Below are 16248 nucleotides of genomic sequence, written 5' to 3'. Positions count from 1 at the left end.
AGAAATACATTTAAAAAGTCAGGTATGCATGAGAAAAAATTATAAAGTTAAAAAAATCTAACCCCAGCATTTCTGTATTTACAATTCTATTCATTTCTTCAACCATCCCAAGTACTTTGTGAAAGAAGTAGAGAATAAAGAACAAGCCAACATAAAAATCATAGCAAAAATTTTTTTAGAAGATAATACGGACATAGCTTCTAATTGGTGTTGACCAGCTTATCACGCAAATGCTTTTTTAAACTGATAAGAAGACAGTCCCTTTTGTTTGTTTGTTTTAGACAGAGTCTTGCTCTGTTGCCCAGGCTGGAGTGCAGTAGTGGCATGATTATGGCTCACTGTGAGCACTAAAAATAACCTCCAATGCCCAAGCAAGCCTCCCACCTCAGCCTCTAGAGTAGCTGGGACCATAGGCATAAACCTGAATACCCAGATCATTTAAAAAGTTTTTTGTAGATACAGAATCTCCCTATGTAGCCCAGACTGGTCTCAAACTCCTGGGCTAGAGCAATCCTACTGCCTCAGCCTCCCAGAGTGCCGGGATTCCATATGTGAGCCACTGTGCCCAACCAAGACAGTGCTTTTGTGCATGTGAAGATGAAGCTTCTGTAGCCTCCAACACAAGAGAATCTCTCCTCTCCTGTCTGTTTAGCCCTTGTTTTTTCTTTTGATCAGATTGTGCCAATTTAAATGTCAGTTTTGTGAAGAGGGCATTGGGCATTGGCTAGAAAACAAGCTCAGAGCACCAGTTCATCTCCTGTAAACAACTCGGCAGCTATCACACGATAACCCTTGGAGTTCACAGCGCAGGAAAAGATCTTTGCCAAAACGTTCACACACACACACACACACACACACACACGTGCGCATGCACACACACACACACAGAGACACACAATTATATTTTATGAAATGAGGACAAGAGACCTGATCTATTCCAAAACTTTAAATCATTTATTAAAGGATTTATTAAAGGCTTTATATATGATTGCAAAAAATAGCCAGTATCAAGTAGACAATATCAATATCAAGGGAATGAGAAGATAAGCCACAGGATGAAAGAAAATATTTGTAAAAGACACATCTGATAAAGGACTCATTTAAAATTATACATAGAACTCTTAAAACTCAACAATATAAAAACAAACAACCAAAAGAAAAAATTGGGACCAAGATCTTTACAGACATTGCACCAAAAAAGATATACAAGTGGCAATTAAGCATATTAATAAGTGCTCCACATCACATATTGGAGAAACGCAAATTAAAATGAGATACCACATGGCCTAGATTTCTAACATGGATAAAACCAAGTGATGATGAGGATGTGGAGCAACAGAAACTCTCTTTCATTGTTGGTGAGAATACAAATGATGCAACCATTCTGGAAGGCAGTTTGGCAGTTTCATCAAAACTAAACATAATCTTATCATGTGATCCAGCAGTTGTGCTCTGCGGTATTTATGAAAATGATGGGAAAACATGTGTCAGTACAAAAACCTGCACACAGATATTTACGGCCTCTTTATCCGTAATTGTCAAAACTTGGAAGCAACCACGATCCCTGTGAGTTCAGTAGGATAAATAAACTGTGGTACATCCTGACAATGGAATATTATTCTGCACTAAAAAGAAATGTGCTATTAAGCAATGAGAAGCCATGGAAGAAACTTAAATACATATTACTAAGTGAAAGAAGCCAGTCTGAAGAGCCTACATACTCTGTGATTCCATGTATGTGACATCTGGAAAGGACAAAACTATGGAGACAGTAAAAAGGTCAGCAGTTACCAGGGATTGGGGATTGGGGGATGGATATGTGGAGCACAGAGGATTTTTAAGGCAGTGCAACTACTCTGTATGACACCAAAATAATGGATACATGTCATTATGCATTTGTTAAAACACATAGAATGCACAACAATAGCAAACTCTAATGTAAACGATGGACTTTGGGTGACTATGACGTGTCAACATAGGTTCATCGGCTGTTAACAAATGCACCCTTTTGGTGAGGCTATAAATGTGTGGGGGTAAGGAGTATATGGGACATCTCTGTAACTTCCTTTCAATTTTGTTGTGAACCTAAAACTGCTCTAAGAAAATAACGTCTTTTTTTAAAAAAGTAGGCATTCTATATCATAGGCTAAAAGTGCATGTGCAATCATGATGTAATTCTATGGATACACACACATCATATGGAAATGTTCTTTGGCTGGGTCTAAAAAAGTCAGATAAAATGAAATAAAGAAAAATCAAATTTCTAATCAATCACTTTACAATCCTGGGGATTTTTTATTTAGTTAAACTTTCTGTAGAGCTAACATAAGATTCAAGAAACAAACAAAAAAAAAAAAAAAAGAAGAAGAAAGAAAGGAAATAAGAAAAAAAGAAAGTCAGTTTAGTGGAATTTAACTTGTCAGGCTATAGTGTAGAACTCCATTACCATATCTTTTTTATTTTTTATTTTTTTAATAGTATTCTCTGAAAAGCACTAGATGTAATAAAGTCAATTTAAAATTTGTTCTACCAATCTTTTGCATCTGTAATTTTCCCATTAAACGTAAATGCCCATGAGGCAAGCTATTTGCATTACATTGCATTTGCAGTCTTTAAAACAAACTATAAATCCCCTCCTTGTTTCATGTGATTGATGCTGTGTGTATAAATACCACCATAAACCTCAAAGGGGGCTAACAGTGACAGTAAATTAAAGTTTTCAAGTCTGGCAGCATCTCAGCACTCCAGCCCTTGATCTTAAGCAGCGTTGTTAACCCCCGCCTCATTGCCCTCCTGAACCTTTTTTTTTTCTTCTTTCCCGCTCTGCCCCCACCCATTCTGATTTCCTTGGGAAACACCTTCCTGGCCATGCAAGTCACACCAGGGCAGGGATAGGCAGTTATTTAAATTGAGGCTGCAACTGCTTGCTGGAGAACTGAAGGCCCTGACTTGCAGCCCTCCAGTATTCGAGATCAAGAATCTTGGGGCCCCTTCCCTCTATAAATAATGAGCAGCCACAGAGATACTGATTAACTGGCCAAACTCCATGATTAGGGGTATTCATGGTGATTGTCTTCTGCTCAGCGGCCTCCCCATCAGGAGAAGAAGGAGGAGACATGAGTAGTTGATGGAGAAGGAAGTAGGAACAAGGAGGAAAGATTTCTAGCTGTGTTTTTAAATTTCCAGTTATTAAATAACCCCTCTATCCTCATTATTTTACTTTCTACTTTAACATTGCATAATGACTATCATTACTTTTTATTAAAACTTACAGCAGGGCAAAGAGAATTCTTTACCTATATAGGAGGGCTTACTTGAAACAGAAACAAAGCTAATGCCTCTCTGGAACTGCAGAGGGTCCCATAGTCTGGGTAATTAATTGATGGGTACAGTTGGTAAATTGTTTCTTGTCTCTATCTTACTACAGCAGGATTGGATTTGGAGAAAGCTCAAAACTATGATCATGGAGAAGTCATAAACATTAAGTCATTGATTCTATTGGCCTCCCATCTTAGTATGAAGTGATTCTTCTCTGAACACGCAACTGCTACTTCCTTGACTGACTTCATATGATCGTTCACAAAAATTGTGATATGGCTAATTGATTCAGGGTGCAGTGGGGTTTCTCATTCTTAACTCAAATGATCGCCATAAATTTTTTTGGTATTTTTTCCCAGAATTAAAAAAAATTGTAAAATCCCATGTTAATTTTTTTCTAGCTGTATGTTTCACATATGCCTTCAAAGTAGGAAGGTAAATTAACAGAACCTCATAGCTCATATAGGCAAAATTCTTGGGGGAATAGCAAATCTTCAAGGATGGGTAAATTATTCCTCCAGAAGGGGAAAAAAAGACACAAAGGAAAAGCAATTGGGAATGGGGGAAGGGAAGACAGAGGCAGAGAGGTGAAGGCAATGAGAGAATGAAGCTAATTAATTAATTTAGGCTATTAATCTAGAAGAAGTGTTCTTTGATGATCTCAGAATCAGTGGTGCATCCCAAGTGAATATTGACAGGGACATTGAAATATGTTTGGAAAGGAAGACATATATGATTTTTCATTTCTACAGTCTTTTAATAATCCAGGTGAAAGAATCCAAGAAATGTTGGCACTATGAGGACAATATACCCAAGATAGATTTCTCAAGACTTTCTCTGTTTTTTTCCTTTGAATGACAAAGCTGCCCACGCATGGGACCTGCTCATTCTGTTGTCTAGATGTCTTCTTCAACAGCACTGGAATCCCTAGGGTAGCTTGTGTCAAGCCATGAATTCTCCTTATTGGGTTTCTGCTTTTCCAAGAGTCTTTCAAATAACAAAAGTGAAAACACATCATGACTTGGTTAAAGATACAAAATCTATTCACATTTCTGCAAAAGACTCTTTGGACACATTTAAAGCCAAATAAGGGAATTCTGGGAAAGTGGAGGGAAACAGCCTTTTCCTGGATCTTCACTATGTGTGTGTCAGCTTTTTGGAGATTTCATATTGTATCAGCCTTCACAATGCCATGAAGTAGCCATGCATTTCTTTGCTGATGAGAGGGGGAAAAGAATATCTACGAAACTTGTTCAAGGTCTTTGAAATAAGGGGCAGAGTTTTCTTTGAAATTTCCTTTCAGCATTTCTAATGGAGCAAGTTAAGAAACACAAAATACAAAGTCTGCTTTAAGAAGCAGATCCTTAAGGAGATAAGTGTATACACCACATCTTTGGTGAACAACCCAGCCTATCTGTTTTTGAAGCTGCTCATACTAGAGTTTGAGTCTGATATGAGACTCTGCCCATCTTGTCATTACTTTACTTTGGAAATAAAAAGAATGAGGAACACAAACTGTGTGTGTGTGTGTGTGTGTGTGTGTGTGTGTGTGTGTATGTGTGTGTGTGTATGTATGTATGTGTACATTGGGTATAAGAGACCAAGAAACAGAATGTTGTGTTAGAATGGTAGGCTAAGGGGAAAAGGCATGTTTTGGAATGGACAGAATTTGGTGTAATGATTAGAAACAGGGGAAGCTGAAGGCAACATTTTAAAACACACAAAGGTTATTTTCAAGATCCTGTAAAGCCCTTTACAAAAATAGGCATTATCGGTTCTATACGTACCTCAACTTAATTTAAAGGTCCTCAACATGGATATCCTAAGTCTCTTCATTTCAGAACCCTCATCCTTTTTATTCTCATTCCCAACTCATAAATCAAAACATCCATCCTATGCCCTCTTTTCTTGAGGAACTATTCTAGGATAGATAATATGATAAACGTATTCACAGTTTAGTACTTTGAGGAAATCACCCTTTCATATGTGTGTCTATTTGATCAAGAAAATTTAACACTTTAAATCAAAGAAAAAAACTAATGATGGAAAGTGCCTCATCTGCATTTAATTGCCTTCATGTTGCAACTTAATATCATTGGCAATAAAGGGATGGTAGGTGTATGGTCTTGAAGGAAATAGGAAATAGGAACACTGTCTTGTCAGGGGAGATTCATTTCCGTGAGGCTTCCTGCTTCCTGTGACTTCTTTTCCCTGGGTGCCTGAATCCCTGTAAACTGAGAGTGTGACTCTTGAATGAGTTGTTGGTAACTTTAATGTTAACTCTTGTCTGGGCACGATGAGTCACACTTATATTTGAGGGGCTGAGGTGGGCAGATAGCTTAATCCCAAGAGTTCAAGACCAGCCTGGGCAATATGGTGAAACCCTGTCTCTGCAACAAATAAAAAAAATACCCAGGCATGGTGGCTCACACCTGTAGTCCTAGCTACTTGGGAGGCTAAGGTGGGAGAATCACGTGAGCTATTCTAGGCTGCAGTGAGCCACAGGCCACTGTACTCTATCCTGGGTGACAGAGTGAGATCCTGTCTCAAAACAAAAACAAAAACAAAAAGACATTAAATCTTAGTCTCTGGAAATTTAGCTTCTAATGTACATTGAATCAACCAGTATCCTTTGATTAATGTTTAACTTTCATTAATTCAAACACAGAGAAGAGTGATTATCTTTAAAGGTGATACAAAGTTGACCAAGGTATGCACTCTGCCCTTAAACAGAGGAGTCTGTTACAAGTTAACATAAAATAAAATGTGATAAGTGCATTGGAAATGGTACAAAACATGATGTGAATTCAGAGGCAGGAGAGATGGTTTCCACCATAGACATCAGAGGACAATGTCCTTTCGTGTTAAAGAGCACCAAGAACTGGAAGATTTTGGTTAAAAGCAGTTATACAACCTCTAATCATGCCCATCCCTGTTCATCTTTGAAGACAGGACCTATTAGCCGAATAGGGGGTCACTCTGCAGACCCCTTTCTAGCAATAGCCACTGTTGTTATTCCCCTCCCCCCAACCCCTAACATGGCTCTCTCAAGATCCTATCTAGGTAGGACAGTGGCCTCTGAAGGGAGAGAAATTACTGAAAGCCCATGAATTAATAGATGAGCAATTATAGGCCAGACATGTCGAGCTTTCAACCAGCCCTTAGAACTCATCCATTTCGTCATTCCTAAAAAATATAGCAACTGATACTCGTCACACGTAATGCCCAGACAAAGGTTCACTGATGCAATCAGCGTCTCAGGTAGTGACCCTGATGTGATCACCACCACAGCCGGTGCTCACAGTTTTTTTACTTTAGAAGTTTTCTATTTTATCTAGGAAGACTGGATAGAGAGGTGACACTGAAATGCAGACAGGCTTACAGGGAAACGTAATCAACCATTGTAAACAATGACAGTGGCCAAATTCCAGCTCCAAGGGGAATTCTGAGGGCATGTAGCGGGTCTCCTGCATGTAAATGCCAAGAAATTGATGCGGGGAACTGTGTCTTTGAAGAACACTTATTTCGGCAAATATGAATTATTTAGTACCACAGTCTTTCGTTGAGCCTACTGTGTATCAAGGCGTGGATGCAAGACGTGTGGACGAGAACAGGGACCGGGGCAGAGTAGAGCTGGTCAGAAGTGCTACACAGTGGAGAGATTTTGTCTAGTATTTCAGGCAAAGGACAGACATGAATTGGAGAAGGGTGTGTTTTCTTGAAAGGAGGTCACCTGGAAAAACTCTTGGGTTAGCAAAGAGCAAACGAGGGAGGGAAGATGGTAAATGGGCTGAGATGCCCTAGGAATATGGTTCGTGAACAGAGAACAGAGAGATGAGGGGATTCAGAGGTGGACTGCTCCCATTTTAAGCCACAGATTGGCTTAAAATGTCAACCAGAAGGTGATGTGGTCTCCCACGGTGACATCAGTGAATTGTGTGGGTTACATGGGGATTGTTGGAAAATGGGAGGAGAGGATGTGGTTGGTCTACCGGGACAGTCACACAAGTCAAACCTTTTGTTTACAGGTAGAAATGAAGGTCTGCTGTTGTCAGATCTGACTTTTCAAGAAAAACAAAATCTGTATTTTTATTTTACCTGTTTTGATTTTTAAATGTTGGCCATGAATCCAAATATTAGATCCTTTCCTGTCAATACATTAAAAAGAAGAAGTAGCCGGGCGCGGTGGCTCAAGCCTGTAATCCCAGCACTTTGGGAGGCCGAGGCGGGTGGATCATGAGGTCGAGCCATCGAGACCATCCTGGTCAACATGGTGAAACCCCGTCTCTACTAAAAATACAAAAAAAAAAAAAAAAAAAAAAAAAAAAAGCTGGGCATGGTGGCGCTTGCCTGTAATCCCAGCTACTCAGGAGGCTGAGGCAGGAGAATTGCTTGAACCCAGGAGGCGGAGGTTGCGGTGAGCCAAGATCGCGCCATTGCACTCCAGCCTGGGTAACAAGAGCGAAACTCCATCTCAAAAAAAAAGAAAAAAAAAAAAGAAGTAGTAGGAGAAGAAAAAGGAGGAGGAACTTGAGAAGGAGGAGAAAAGAGCACAACCCAGTCTTCCTTGATGATGGAGAGAGCTCTAGTTTGATCAATTTGGTTTTAATCCGTATTTTTTGGTCTGACAGTATAAAAATGATTATGAAAAATCCTTGTTGCTATTGTGGGAAAATGAACAAAATTTACAGTTTTCCACAGTGAAAGATGTGCTAAGTTATTCAATCTATTTCATCAGGAATTTCCTTTGTGAGGAAGATGTATTACACATGGGAAATATGTAGTGCTAAATACTATGCACAAAATAGATTTGCAGATTTTATTCTACTATGTGTGTGTTTTTGTTTTGCACTCATGTATATGTGTGCTTGATGCTTGCTTACTTGTATTTGTTTTGCAATCCCTATTATATAATCCACGATAAACAACCACCTCTTTTTTTTCCTTTTATGCAAAACCAGGAAAATGTTGCTAACAAAATAACAAACTGGGAATCTTCGAGTCACATAATCCAACCCTACTGATGACACAGAGTCTATAAACAGAGCACAAGACAGTTGAATTTCTTACTCAAAAACGGGTTGCAGTGGATTCTGCTCAGAGCAGGGTATTAGGGGACTGAACTCAGCTTCATTTCATCTGAGCATTCATGTTCTTAAACCTTTGGGATTGTACAAAGCCCAGCTTCTCTGCTGACCAATGTCAAGCACATCCTTCTTTTATATTCTAAAAGTTTGTATCTTTGTCTGGTCATTAGTGATTCTCAGAAATTAATCGATTGTTTGGGATTAGCTGGTGAAGCCAGAGGAAGAGCAGGTGCTTCTACCTGGCTATCATGGAGGCAGTAATAATCATAATGATGGCTTGCTGCATTAAGATATGTGGCACCAAGTACCCATTTCAGCCCAAACAGATTGCAAATATATCCCTTCTCTTCAATCTTCCTATTCATTTGGAAATGCTTAGATCTAAAATTCAGCATAGGAATCCACAGATACTACCAATTAGAATAAGCCACCTTGCCCTACTAAAACTGCCACAGTGCTGTTTGTTTAAGAGATAATGATAATTTAACTTTGAAATAACCTTGTCATTGTAAAAAGAATTAAAATTATAACTCTTCCATAGTCTTGGTGTGCAGCTTTCTATAGACTGGGGTGTGCCGAATTTCAAGTAATATTCCTCTGTCGCCCCATATCCCCAGGTCCTGGATAAAAATGAAATGTGCATTTCATAAGAAGATCCCAGTGAGCAGTAATAAGAAAAAGCATTCAATCATAGTCAATTGGCTAAAGCGGTGGGGATGGGCATGAGCCACCAACTTCTTCTTTTATAAAAACATGAGTAAAACATTAAATAAAAGCATTTCTCAACCTCCCACCAGATCCAGCTAGCTAGGGAAATTGAGGAAGTTTTGTCTGTAGTCATATAAAGATAGTTTTCAATGGCTTACTTTAGAATTAATGGAAGCAGCATCAATCACCTCAGCTATAATAAAGAAAAATTCTGGCAAATATATTATATATTCCTTTAAGCATAACCTGAGGTCACATCATATCAAAATATATATATGCCATTGCTCCTGTCCCCTAATAAAAAAGAGTAGAGAATACATTTTTTTTCCCTAAAATTTATGAAAAATCTGGCAACAGTAGGTCTTTTCAGTGTTAGGATTTCTGTTTTTGAAGTTGTCAATAAAACTGAAAACAGAAATTGCCCAAAGGATGTTTTGACTTTTTAAAAATTGAGAGAAATAAGTAATTGTACATTTCTAAGTTTGTTAGACAGACTTTTGAATTCCCTTTTTGGAAAGTATTTCATTAACAATAAACTATATTATGCTAGATGTAAATAATTCATAATCTCCAAAAACAATAGTCTTCAAAGTGGTCAAACATATTTTCACATTGGCATACTTTTGCCTACAGAAACATCAAACATGTTCCAGAATTTTGAAATCTAGGAAAAACCTGGACTATTCACGCAGATGTGTTTTTGTGAAAATCTACAGTAAAGTTTACTTTTCCTTTTACCTACTAAGTTAGCATATTATGCTGCTCTGAAACAGAGGATGAAAATTCCATTCATCCTGATTCACTGTAAAGGGAATTTCATTTTGTCTAAGTTCACTACAAGCAGTTGCCACTAACAACATTGGAAAAGAAAAACTCAATGGCACCGGGCAAGTCCAATGTTTAAAAAATATCCTTAAAGTAATAGTTGTTTAGAGAGACCTCGATGGATCCCAGTGCTCTGGAAACTTCTCCTGGGTTGTGAACAATCAAAGATTTATTTGAGCTCTCTGCACACTGGGAAATGAAGACCCAGAAGCTCATTATCATGTCTATTAAAAAGCAGAAACTGGGGTACATCTAAGAAAAGATGTATTACTTTTTAAACCGCACTGCAAACTGCAGACCAATAGGGACTTGAACTATATAAAAATACTCTCAGTAGTCGGGGGTGGAGAAAGAGTGGGGGTGGGGACTCACTCTCCCAAACAGCAGGAAAATGCCATGCCACCAAGTTCCATTGTTGTCATGGTTTTGGAAAGGTGGCTCTATCAATTTTTCTTGAAGCAAGATTTTTGAAGTCAAACTTTTGGTTTGATCTGGGGACTAGCTGTGACTAGTCAAATAACGTAGGGGACCATGCTCTAGGGGAGGTGAGGGAGGTTTGATGAGCAATGACCAGTTAAATTCTAGTTAACCCCAATTATAAACCTTCACCTTTGCTAATTGGATTAATTTGTCAGCAGGCAATATAATAATAAAGTATACTAGAGCCAACTTTGTGCCACTTTATTACAAGATAAAAATCATTATTGTGGCATGGCTCATTTCTTAAGAGTAGATCTATAACCAATTTCTGCAAAGGTAGAACAAAGTTGAACTTAACTATAAAGTTAGAAGGGCCATTAATTATAGAGATTCTCTTAACAGCTCACCAAAAATATGCCCAGTAAGCAAATTCTCTCTCAGTTAAAAGCTTTCCAAACTCAGGGTTTAATGAAACCTTAATTAAAGTCAATGGAAAAGTGATCTTCAGAAAAAAATTTAAAGGTACTCAAATGTGTCCTTTATTTCCCTCTTGACTGATCTGAGCATATTGACTCTTTCTGACTCTCCCGATTTTTAAGTGTGTTTTGTGCACAGAAAGACATAATCCAGAAAAACTTGTTGCATTGATACTGCAATCCCCATCATCCAAAGACAAGTAGTGCCTGCTTTCTTATTAAAATGGTGAAACATATTACCACAATATTTCTAGATGTTGAAACAAACTGAGAAAAAAAATTCCCTATACTATATGTTTGGCTTAATTTAAATAATAAAAATATAAGTTTCTGTTCCTAATTCTGTTATAAAATCTGTGAATGAGGGTGGTTTGAGCAAAATGGAACATCAGTGTCAATCACACTTATTTCTCTGTGGTGGAAATAAAATCTTTCAAAGTGGTCCAAGTTGAAGTGAACAGAGAATCTGTTACACTTGAAAATATGTTAATATGTCTGCAAAATATTGTGTTTTAGAATTGGCTAAAGGGCAAATAGCTATCGTCAGCATTGCCTGTGCCTTGGGTGAATTAGCGCCCATCTGCCTAAATAGACACGAGGCTGCCAGTGTTATATACACACTTCAAATTACAAAAGAAATACTGTGGCATTTTCTGCTTTTATCTGTTCCACAAAGGGAGGCACTGGAAATTAGATATTCCAGGGGAATTTACTAAGTCAACTTTTCTTTTCTTTTTTTCTGTAATAGGGGTACCGGGAGATTATTTCTCCTTACTAACACAGCAATTCAGGGGAAGGAGACCCTAAAATGATCAGATTGTATAAATTAATTACAATGTACTGTGTGTGTGTGAGCATGTGTGTGTGTGTGTGTGTGTTTGTGTGTGTGTGTGTGTGTGTGATCTAGCTAGATCCAGGGGAACAAATGTTCCACTCTATGACCTGAACCAGACCTTATCACCTGTCGACAACAGAAAAGAAACAAACCTGAGTGTTGGGTTCAGGGCACAATAATGCATGTTGACAATAAATTATCAAAACAATAATCATGTTTAGCCAATCCCTTTGTGTAAAACTGTTATTATGATTCCAGTGCCAGCTGTCTGAAACTTTAATTTAAGTGCTTGCTTGAGGCGAGACATTTGGAATGCTAGTTTAGAATGTTTTATAGCTCAAGCAATATGTTTTACTAACCTCAAATACTGTGATGATGGTTTAAATGGTAACTATAATTTGTACGTGGGGGGCTCCAGGGTGAATTTTGCTTTCCCTGGAAAGTGTCTGCTGCATCAAAAATTCAGTCATTTCTGAGCTATCTGGAGCCATCGATCCTAAAGGGTCCCTGGAGCTGCATCTACCTGCTTGCAGGTAAGCAGTGCAGGTAGTTAACTTTTGGAAAGTTATTTCAAGTTGCCTGCAAGTAGGAACACCCCTCAGAAGCAGACATGTTCCATGGAAAGCATGCTGCTGAAGAGGCCATGGTTTATTAGTAGTTGAGTCAGTAAGCTTTACTCTGCTCCTTCATCTCAATCATTCTCTGAACCCCAGACATTCAACAAGAAGGCAAAACTAGATCCTGTCAGGTTATCGTCAGCACATATTCATGTTTTTCTAATAATGGATCAGCATTATATTGGCATATTGAGATAATGTTCCCCTTGAAACACAGTAGGTTCCAAGATAAAATCCATATCTAATAATATTTGCAGTTATTCTTATCATGCATAAGTGATGTGGACTATGGATTTTGGAAGGATGATGGCAGCTTAAGAGGAGTTATAATTTATTGCTTTATATTAGAATATTATTCAAGGTGGTATACTTGTGGTGATACCTATAAAATTAATATTAACAATATTATTTATGTCACTTTAGTACTTAGAAATACCTTAGATGCATTATCTCCTTATTATAACAGCATCTTTGTCATGATAAAATCTTATCTTGCAGTCCAGGAATCAGAAGTTTAGAGAGGTTATATAAGATCAACTAGGTCAGATAAACTCCAAAGACCAAGGTCCAAACCTGGCATTCTGAATCACACAGCAGCACCATAGAATTTAAAGCATTTTGCAGTTTTTTCTTATTCACTGTATCATCAAAAATATCATCAGCTAAACTTTTATGGACTTTGTTTTTCTTTTTACAGACACTGATGAATTTCAGTTCCAAATTCAAGATCTAAGTTTCTAGGGAAAAAAAATGTTCCAACTGGAGACTCCTAATATCTAATAACTGTTCTGAGGGTATAATCAGTAGTTAATAATTCTTGGGAGTAATCTGACACCTAAAATACAAACCACATTGTATTATCTTCCAATATAGAAATGATTTAATTAAGTTGTAGAAATGTCTCTTGAAATTCTGCTGGGGGAGACAGGTGGGAAAACATATCAAAGCTTGTGGCAAACATTTACTAAATAAATACTGCTCTGGCAACAGTCTTTGTCAAGCTGATTGACTCAGACAATAGTAATTGTTTCATAAATTATCCTGATATAAGAATGGCACATAAGTGCATTGGTCCTATGTATGTTCAGATGCATTTCTGGACAAAGCATATGCATAATTCAGCCCCCAGCACAGTGCCTGGCACAGGCTTCATACATATTAGATTTATGAATCAGTATCAGTATATTTCATTTTAGTGAAACTGGCAAGCTTTACCGCTTGAAGGAATTCCAGAAGAAATGTTATATAAAGCAATAACCACTTGCTTTCTCCTCAAAGTATTGGTTTTATAATTCTGGATGCTTACATGTGAATTTATAGTGAGCTTCATTTGAAATTACTATGCCAAGAAACAAATGCTCTACTTAATTGGAATTTGCAATGCAACTTTTCAATTAATTTGTATTTTTTAGAGAGGCAAAGGTATCATTTATACAATATAGATGATGTTTACAACTTTAATGATTCTGTGAGAATGTTGTTTTTTAAGCAACTAGGCAGAAGGGACATAAACAAAGCCCTATGAGCATTTTCTGTGTAGACTGAACAAGTTGAGTCAAAAACTAGCTGATCAATAGACACTCCAACTGGCAAACCTTTTGCAGGAATATTACGTTGTTCAGAAAATCTGGCTAGGTAGAGTGTGCTTAATTTTTCCATCCTTGAAGTTCAGCACACATTAGGCCCATGATGGTGGAACTAGACTAAAACTAAGTCAGCTCAGTTATTTACAACATCAATGGCCAGTTACCATTCATTTGGCAATTCAAAGTGAATCTTAATTTGGTGTAGTATTTTGGAACTGGAATTTTGAGGAGAAATTGACATGCCTTTGTTTTCTTGTTTGGTGTAATAGTTTGAGTTGATTTTCATGCAATAATCAATGTTGATAATATAAAAATGTTAATTTTGTTTACCATCAGATGGTAAGATTATAAATGATTGTGCTTCTTTAAATGCTTTTAATGTGTTTTCCATTAGGATAATTAGGATTATTTTTACATTGCAATGATATCTTTCTACATGTCTCCATATGCAGTCACCAAGTGTTCCCTTTACAACGATGCAAGTATCCAGTACTCATTTTTCTTTCTGATAACATCCATGCTGACTCAGATCATCATGCCAGTATTTTGGAGACTACGAAGGCCTTGTGAAAAGTCTATATTCTATTGCTCTTCCTTTCATAAACTGAAGGCTTATCTTCCTCAAATACTATTATATTCCTCTTATCATCATTCATCCTCCTGCTCAACCTTTCATAGGCCACGTTTTTTTGAACCAGCTTTCTAAGTAGTATTCCCCCATTCATTTATTTGTTCATTTACGCTTTCAGGCAATAAATATCATGTGATCACCCCTACAATCTCAAGAGAGGAAGTACTGTATAAATTGCAAATAATGAGTGATCTCTGTTACACTCAAGAGCTTTGTAATACAGTTAAAGATATAAGGCACATGAAAACAGCTACAGTGTAGCGGTCCTAGAATCAGATTGCCTGAGGAAAATCCTGGCTCCACCACTTATTTGCTCTGTCTTGGGGCAACCTGCTTAACCTGGCTGTGCCTCAATTCACATCTGTTAAACAGGCGAATGATATTACTTAACCTCTGGATTATTGTAAAGATTAAATGAGATAATACATGCAAAACCTTAGAACATCCTGGTTCAGTGAAGCACTCAACAAAATTAAATGCGATATGGAGGGAAGAGGAATAAATAAGGAATAAATAAATAAAACAAACAAAAATAAATAAAATAAGTGAAAAAAGGAAAGAAGGGAGGGGACTGAGGTCTCTCAAAGCTCATATAGTCAAGGTATTCTTTCCACCAGTAGGTGTTCCCAGTAGGCTCCATTGCCAAAGTGGTATTGGAGCTGTGGCTGGAGGTATTGATCAGAACATGACAGATGAGAAATGAAAATGTGCAAGACCTGGACTGCATAAGTGACTCCTCAGAAGAGGGATAGAGAGCCCTCATCACAGTGGGTCACACCTACATGGCTGCCCTCACAGAACTTCCTCTGGCCAAGAAGCTGATGGGGCTCTTTCACCTGACTCACAGCTTTTCTAGGGTTGACTTTGTTAGGGAGAGAACATTCCGACCTTGTGGGACACATTACATCTGATTTCTGCTTCCTTTGCTGACCTCTTCATGTAACTGCATTGTACTGAAGGAATATAACTGTGGGTCTCTTTTCCCCTCTGGACTGTAAGCTACTTGAGGTCACATCCCCTGTCTTCATAGACCCAGATCCCACTGCATTGTCCAGAACAAAGCAGACACTCAAGAAGCGCACATTGATCTGAAGACTGTCCCAGGTAATTTGGCTATCATAAGGAAATGGTGCAGTATAAGTCCCCAGAACCTAGTTCATTATGTAGGATTTCCCGTGGCTTTATGCTTTTCTGCAAGCCAAGTTCATTCTCTTTGGAGTGCGAGTGGCTTTCTGAATCCTACTGCCAACTGACTAGCGAGAATGCTGACAGAGCTCCTTTCGAACTTTAAGAGGAAATTTGCTCATCATCAGAGGATGGGATTTTTTTTTTTTCTTATTTTCACCCAGGCTGGAGTGCAGTGCCTCAATCTTGGCTCACTGCAACCTCTGCTTCCCGGGCTCAAGTGATTCTCCTGCCTCAGCCTCCTGAGTAGCTGGGACTACAGGCACACACCACCATGCAAGCATGAGACTTTCTATGCAATTTTTACTTTAAGTTGTCATCAAAATTTGAAGTCAAGAAATTTCCTCTACTGAAGGAACATCTCAAGTTTTACCAAATTGAATTGACTTTGAGTAGAAATCAAAAGCTCTAGACATGAGTATGGGGGGACAGGTAGAGGGAACTTTCTAATCTAGACAAGAAAATTTTTTTAAAAAACTATAGTATGAAGAGTTCAAGGGTCATAAATCAACTCTTCTTCTCCTTGTCTGTTTGCCTGTACCAGTATGCTAGAGAAAAAA

This window comes from Saimiri boliviensis, chromosome 5, assembly GCF_048565385.1.
Source record: "Saimiri boliviensis isolate mSaiBol1 chromosome 5, mSaiBol1.pri, whole genome shotgun sequence".
Taxonomy (NCBI): domain Eukaryota; kingdom Metazoa; phylum Chordata; class Mammalia; order Primates; family Cebidae; genus Saimiri; species Saimiri boliviensis.
Note: the sequence above shows the minus strand (reverse complement) of the source record.